A 7,089-nucleotide genomic window follows, 5' to 3' on the forward strand; every position below is an offset into this window, starting at 1 on the left:
AAGCAAACAAAAGCACCTGGGGTTAGCACAGAGGAGTTCACTAGCCCTAAGAAATAAACAGAAATAAACCTAATCGCATCTTTCTAAACATTCCTGATTTACTTACACATTTGGGAGTTCCAAATAAGTAGTTCTAACTGTGATCTGATGATCTATGATCATACCTGGCTTAAAGCTTCTCATAGCATAACTGCTCCCTGTTCCCCTCTTTCCCGGAGAACAACAACAGAGACAAAGGGAAAGTTTTTTCCCATTTTAAAAAGTTCTAGCCTTCCCGTTGGCTCTTTCAGTCAGGTGCCAACTCCCTTTCCTTCACCTGGGGAACTTTTTTAACCCTTTACAGGTAAAGCAAGCAGAGAACAGCCACCAAGAGGGACTTTATAGCTAACTGGCTGGCTAGGTGTCCTACCTCCTACCTCCCCCCCTTCATTTATCACACCATCACTGACAGATGTGACCTGTAAGATACCAGCAGTGCTCCCAGATCCAATACGTGTCCATGTTCTATATAACACTTCAGATATTTATTTCTATTATAATTGGAAGTGATCGTCTTAATGTCAGCATGAAGAGGACACTCAAAGTTAATGGCTTGAATAATGCAATGTCCCTTCCCCCAACATGTTGAACTCTCTTAAATGACCCCTTAAAATTTGATTGACAGGTCAGGCCACTCCCAACTGGATGATGAATATGACTAAATTGCAAGGTGTCCCAGAGAAACAGGCTACTATATTTCAGCAGGACGTGTCAGGCTACTGCCTTAGACTAATACCCAGGTGTTATAACCTTTATCCATGATCTTATCCTATGTTAACAAACATTAATTAATGCTCATAACACTCCTGTGAGAACATTAGGTTTAACAAATCTCAGATCAATAAAAAGGTTTCAATTTTTTCGAAATGTGAATTAAAGCAGGTTTTGTTTGCATTTCAACATTTTTCCCTATAGTGTTTGCAACTCAGACATTGCAGCAGAGCTAGTGTTGGAGAGGCAGAAGAGACAAGAGACTAGGGACAGAAACGAAACCGACCTAATCTCTCTTTATTTTCCTAGTGGAGAGAAAAGCACAAAGTAAACAAGCAGCATAACTAAGGTCATCTCTACACTACAAAATTATGTTGACCTAATTTATGTCCGCATACAGCCATCACAGTTGTTAAATCACTTGTGTGTGTGCACACTTGGCTCCTTGTGTTGGCAGTGTGTGTCCTCATGAGAAGCGCTAGTATCAATTGTACCATCAGTGTGGAGCAGGGGTGGGCAAACTACGGCCCGCGGGCCGGATCTGGTCCACCAGGGCTTTGAATCTGGCCTGCGGGATTGCTCCCCGTAATGCTGCAGGCCCTGCGCCACTCTCAGAAGCAGCTGGCATCACGTCCCTGCGGCCCTTGGGCGGGCAGAGGGCTCTGCGTTGCCCTTGCCTCCAGGCACCGCCCCCTGCAGCTCCCATTGGCCGGGAATGGGGAATCGTGGCCAATGGGAGCTTCGGGGGAGGTACCTGGAGGCATGGCAAGGGCAGCACATGGAACCCAGTGCCCGCCCCTCTCCCAGGGGCCATTCAGGGATGTGGTTCCGGCCACTTCCTGGAGTGTCGTGGCATGGGGCCCAGGCAGGCATGCAGGGAGCCTGCCCTGGCCCTGGTGCATGCCACTGCCACCCCGGAGACGCTTTAGGTAAGCGGCGCTGGGCTGGAGCCCGAATCCCTCCTGCACCCCTCCCCCCAGTTCCCTGCCCTAAGCCCCCTGTCTGCACCTCGCACCCCTCCTACACCCCAACTCCCTGCCCTGAGCCACCTGCTGCACCCTGCACCCCCATGCACCCCAACTCCCTGCCCTGAGCCCCCTGTTGCACCCTGCACCCCTCCTGCACCCCAACCCCCTGCCCTGAGCTCCCTCCCGCAGTCCGCACCCCTCCTGCACCCCTGCCCTGAGCCCCTGCAGCACTCCAAACCCCTCCTGCACCCCAACCCCCTTCCCTGAGCCCCCTCATACACCCCGTACCCCTCCTTTGCCCCAATCCCTTGCCCTGAGCCCGTTCCTGCACACTGCACCCTCTCTCACACCCTGTACTCCCTCCTGCACCCCAATCCCCTGCCCCGGCCCTGCATACAATTTCCCCACCCAGATGTGGCCCTCGGCTCAAAAAGTTTGCCCACCCCTGGCGTGGAGCATTGTGGGACGGCTCCTGAAAGCCAGTAACGGTCGACGTAAGCAATGCAGGGTCTACACTGACACTCATTGACCTAACTACATTGACCATGACTCTGCGGCACGTGGGGAAGTAGTGTTACTCAATCGGCGCAGAGAGGCATTTACGTCGGCAGCAGCCAAATTTAAGTGAAGACACTTCCACAGTGCAGTCGATGCAAGGCAGCTTACCTTGACTTAACTCTGTAGTGTACACCAGCCCTTAGTAAACAAGGTCAGGTTAAACAGTGAGAGAGCGGCAAACCCAAGTTCTGACTCCCAGTTCCCTACTCTGATCAATTAAGATTACTGCCAGACTGTAAGGAACGGGTTTATACTTAAAAATTAGATCCCTCTAGCTGCATAGTTCAGGGCTGCGAAAAATTTCACAACCTGAGCACTATAGTTAGGTCAACCTAACCTCTGGTGTAGATGCAGCTAGGTCAAAGGAAGAATTCCTCTGCCAACCCATCTATTAGATGGACTAACTATATCGACGGAAAAACCCCTTCTGTCAAAGTAGGACATCTACGCTATGGTGCTACACGAACCGGCTGCAGTATCATAGCTGTACCACTGTAGTGTAGACACGGCCTATGTTACAAGTTAGAAAGTTCCATGGCTCAGAGATGTTGAACAAACTCAGCATTGGTCTCTCTCTCAGATGATGTTACTATATTTGGAGATTTTAAGGCCAGCAAAGACCATTGTGATCACTTAGTCAGATCCTGACATGCAGTAGTTTAGGTTATTGTACTAGGAAATGACTGAGTTATGTTAACAATGACTGTCAGCCATAGGTCCTCTGTGACTGGTATTCAAAACAGTTTAACAGTAAGTCTCAATCATGCCTTCTGCAATGGTATTGGAAATGGTTCCTTTTCCCATCTATACTATCAGTTAATTTGTCATCAAGGCCAGTTGAGGAAAGCCCATTCTGGAACCCATTGTTGGCAAGAGGTCAGTTTTCCAGTGTAGATGGAGCCAAAGGGACATTCTACTCTCCCCAGAGCCATGGATTACAACCTTCAGTATAAGAACTGAATGAAACAGCAAGAGGCTGTGAGGAGTATAGTGAATTCTATGACAACAAACTGGTTTTAGAGACATTGCACTAAGTACACCCAGCAATTAAATGTTCTGTTTTCATTACAAAGGCTTGCCATGCCACAGCCTTTTGCATTCACCTCCAGCCACTGGATATATGTGGCATGGCCTATAGGCATTTTGAAAGCCCACTATTAGTCTGCTGATTCTGTTGCATACTTTCGTCTCTCCCAACCCACCGACCCCAATTATTTATTATCCTCTGTGCCTCCTTCTTTAACCACTAGGTGTCACTGGGCCTCACAACAAAAGTCCATTGACATGCTGGTTCTTCCTAAGTAATGGGAAATGATCCATGTGGATAAACAGGAGCCAGAGAATGAATCTGCACGGTATTCCCTAAAGCAATCTTTGGAATAGTTGCATTTTAGTATCAATAGCTGGTAAATTCATCTGGCAGTGCAGAGCACATGTTGAATTGGGTGGTTCCTGGGCCAGTTTTCAATCACTTCATCTGGTTTTGTTTGTTTTTGTAATAAATGTAGCTCTGGTGAAAGGTGCTATCAAGGGCAATAGCAGTGCAAGCTTCCCCCACACTTAAACAAATGTGCTAAAATCCTAACCTTGAGGGACCAATCGGGGAGAGTAGGTAATTCAGTGTCTGAGTTCATTTTATCCTTGACTTCCCCTCTCAGAGTGCCCCCAAGGCAGTAAGTTAACACCTGACATTGCAATGGTTTTGTGACTGGGGATCAGAACACAGAGTACAACCTGCTTACTTTGCATTGGCCCCCAAACAGCCAACATAAAATCTCTCCGTTGCTACTGACCTAACCTAGATTTAAACAGGTAATCTGAATGCTCAGGTGAAATGATCCATATCCCATTAACAATCAACTCCTTGCGTCATCCAATCCCTTGTTGTTGCTGCTATTTTTTAATGATTTAAAATTATTATTACTTAAGGCTTAATCTTGCACCTCTTTGAGGCAAGGACTGTCTTTTTGCTCTGAGTTTGTATAGTGACTAGCACAATGAAGTTCTGTGACTGGGGCTCCTAGACTCTACAGTAATACAAATAATAAACTAAATGGTAAAGCTTCCATTAATTTCTTTTTAAAAAACTTTTATTTTCATTGATTTTATCTAAAATATAAACACAAAACAAAATGTATGTAAATACACGCACAAGATGGAAACACCATATACATTACAAAATTCAATGCTCATTATTTATAAAACCTGGAAAAACAAAACATAACCAAACAAAAAATCCTGAACCCACAGAGGTCATGCAGGGCATTGATTATTTAAGTGACTAAATAGCTAAATAAGTGAGAACATAACCTATGAGTATCGGGGACTATTATATACTAAATTGTAAAAGTATGCAATAGTTTCATATGTGACCAGACATCCTCATTTTTTCCCCAAGCGTTTCTATTAGATGGAGTCATTTTTTCCATTAATGCAGTAGTAAAGTGCTTACTATGCCAGTCTGTTTATGAGGGAGGAACGGCAGAGTTCCATTTTCTCAAAATAACTCTTCTGGGTACTAAAATAGTTACTGCAATCCATTTCTCAATGTTAATTGGTAATACCAGCTCATCCAGCACCCCTAAAATACACAAGTTTGGAGAAGGAAAGATAGCAACACTTAAAGTTTTTGAGAGAGCACTGAATATGGTGTTCCTGAACACATGCACTTTTAGGTATAGAGGATGTGTGACAGGTTGGCATGTGGTTGTTTGCATCTCCACCATTGTGTTGTCAATCTAGCCTTGAACAAATGTTGGGGAGTCCAGTAGTATCTGGAAGAACAAGTCTCTTTCACATTAAGCCAGGTATCCTCCCAAGTTTCTGTTGTCATAATAAGGCCAAGTTCTTTCCCCCATCTTTCTTTGAGACTGAGATTGAGAGGATAATGCAAAGCATTAAGCCACCTACACATAATTCCTACAAAGTGACTTTTGTTTCCATATTTCTTAACCTGTTCTTTTAGAGGAGAGAAAGTTGAAACAGACCAGTTGTCTCCATCCTTGCATGAATCCTTGAGCATAGCCTCTGAAAGAAGGAACTGTGAGACAGCAGTAGCTGATATTTCTTACACATGTAATTGAAGGAGACCAGTCTACCATCTTATAATATATCTTTAATTTTTTGTTAACCCTTTTTCTATCCAAATTGTTTTAAGCATGGAGTTGGCCTTGACCCTGACACATGGGTTACCCCACAGTGCTACGAGAAGAAAATTAGTAAGATTGGATGCTGTAACAGGCTTAACATGTTGCAGGGAGCCCCATGTAGATACAAAGATTAGATTGGATTTTCCCTTAAGAGTGTGAGTAACCTCTTAAGGTATATAAAAGAAGGGAGGGAACCAAATGACATAGCTAAACTTTTTTCAATCTCATAACCAGGCTGGTGTATATTCAGAGCAACTGGAGGGGTACCACGTTACGATAGGATGCATTTGGAATTCTAGATAATATAGATACATATCTGGTGACCCCATACTTCCAGTTGCCAGGATTTTTTAAGGGTCTTGTGTGACAAGAGAGGCTGTTTTTTATCCCATAAAAATTAAATGATAAACCTATTTATGTGAGCAAAGAGCAAGGGAGGGACTTTGGAAGGCAATAGGCTAATGATACAAGTCATTCTTGGGCAGATATTCATTTTGGCTATTTCTATTCTCCCCAATAAGGACAGAAGGAGGAGACACAACCCCTCTTCGTCTTTGGAAATTTCTTTTAATAGATAGTCCATATTTATAGAAACAATTTTGGAAAGATAGGCCAAATGTTGACACCTAAATAAGTTAGTTCCTTGCCTATTTGAAATGGAAAATGCTGAAATTGAGAAGAATCTGGTCTTTGGGATATACCCATTGCTTGTGTTTTATTCTAGTTAATGTGAAAACTAGAGATCTTTCCAAAAATATCAACTACATTCAGTAATGATGGATTCCATTAACTTCTGTGATGCTGGATCAGGCATTTAATCACAGCAGAAACCAAACAAAAGCTATTTCTTTCCCCAATTGTTTTGGTTGAATTGAAACACACACAAAAAGATGTGAATAGATATGAAAAGCCAGGCACACCCTGTACACTTGGAAAGTTTCCACAACAGCTCCTTAAATCAGGAGAACAGGGCTTTGAAAGGCTCAGAACCTAGAATATAAATGATCTCTGCTCTATCACGTTCTCCCGCTGAGCTTTACCCCATCACGACTACTGGCTTAAATTAGCATGCCATTGTAAAGGAAAATGTCAAGATAAAAACAAAGTATCTTAAAAATAAATTCCTTCCTTGTGTTACTAACAGTCTCATAGATTATTATCAGAGAGTCCTTTAAAATCTAATTAACTTTTCATTATTTATCTCATATTTTCTCTTTGAACTTCATTGGTCATACATGATGAAACTCGATTGGCCATAGACCAACCCCTAAACAATGGGAATTAGAAAGAAATTTTCCTTGTGAGCAGGTTATTCCATAACTACCTTCTGTAGTTTCTTACACCTTCCTCTAAAGCAGTGGTTCTCACAGCTGGTCCGCCGCTTGTTCAGGGAAAGCCCCTGGCGGGCTGGGCCAGTTTGTTTACCTGCCGCATCTGCAGGTTCGGCCGATCGTGGCTCTCACTGGCTGCAGTTTGCCACTCCAGGCCAATGGGGGCTGCGGGAAGCAGCATGGGCCGAGGGATGTGGGAACCACAGCCAGTGGGAGCCGCGATCGGTTGAACCTGCGGACGTGGCAGAGAAACAAACCAGCCCGGCCTGCCAGGGGCTTTCCCTGAACAAGTGGCGGACCGGCTTTGAGAACCACTGCTCTAAAGCATTTGGT

Source organism: Chelonia mydas, chromosome 6 (genome assembly GCF_015237465.2).
Source record: "Chelonia mydas isolate rCheMyd1 chromosome 6, rCheMyd1.pri.v2, whole genome shotgun sequence".
Lineage (NCBI taxonomy): Eukaryota > Metazoa > Chordata > Testudines > Cheloniidae > Chelonia > Chelonia mydas.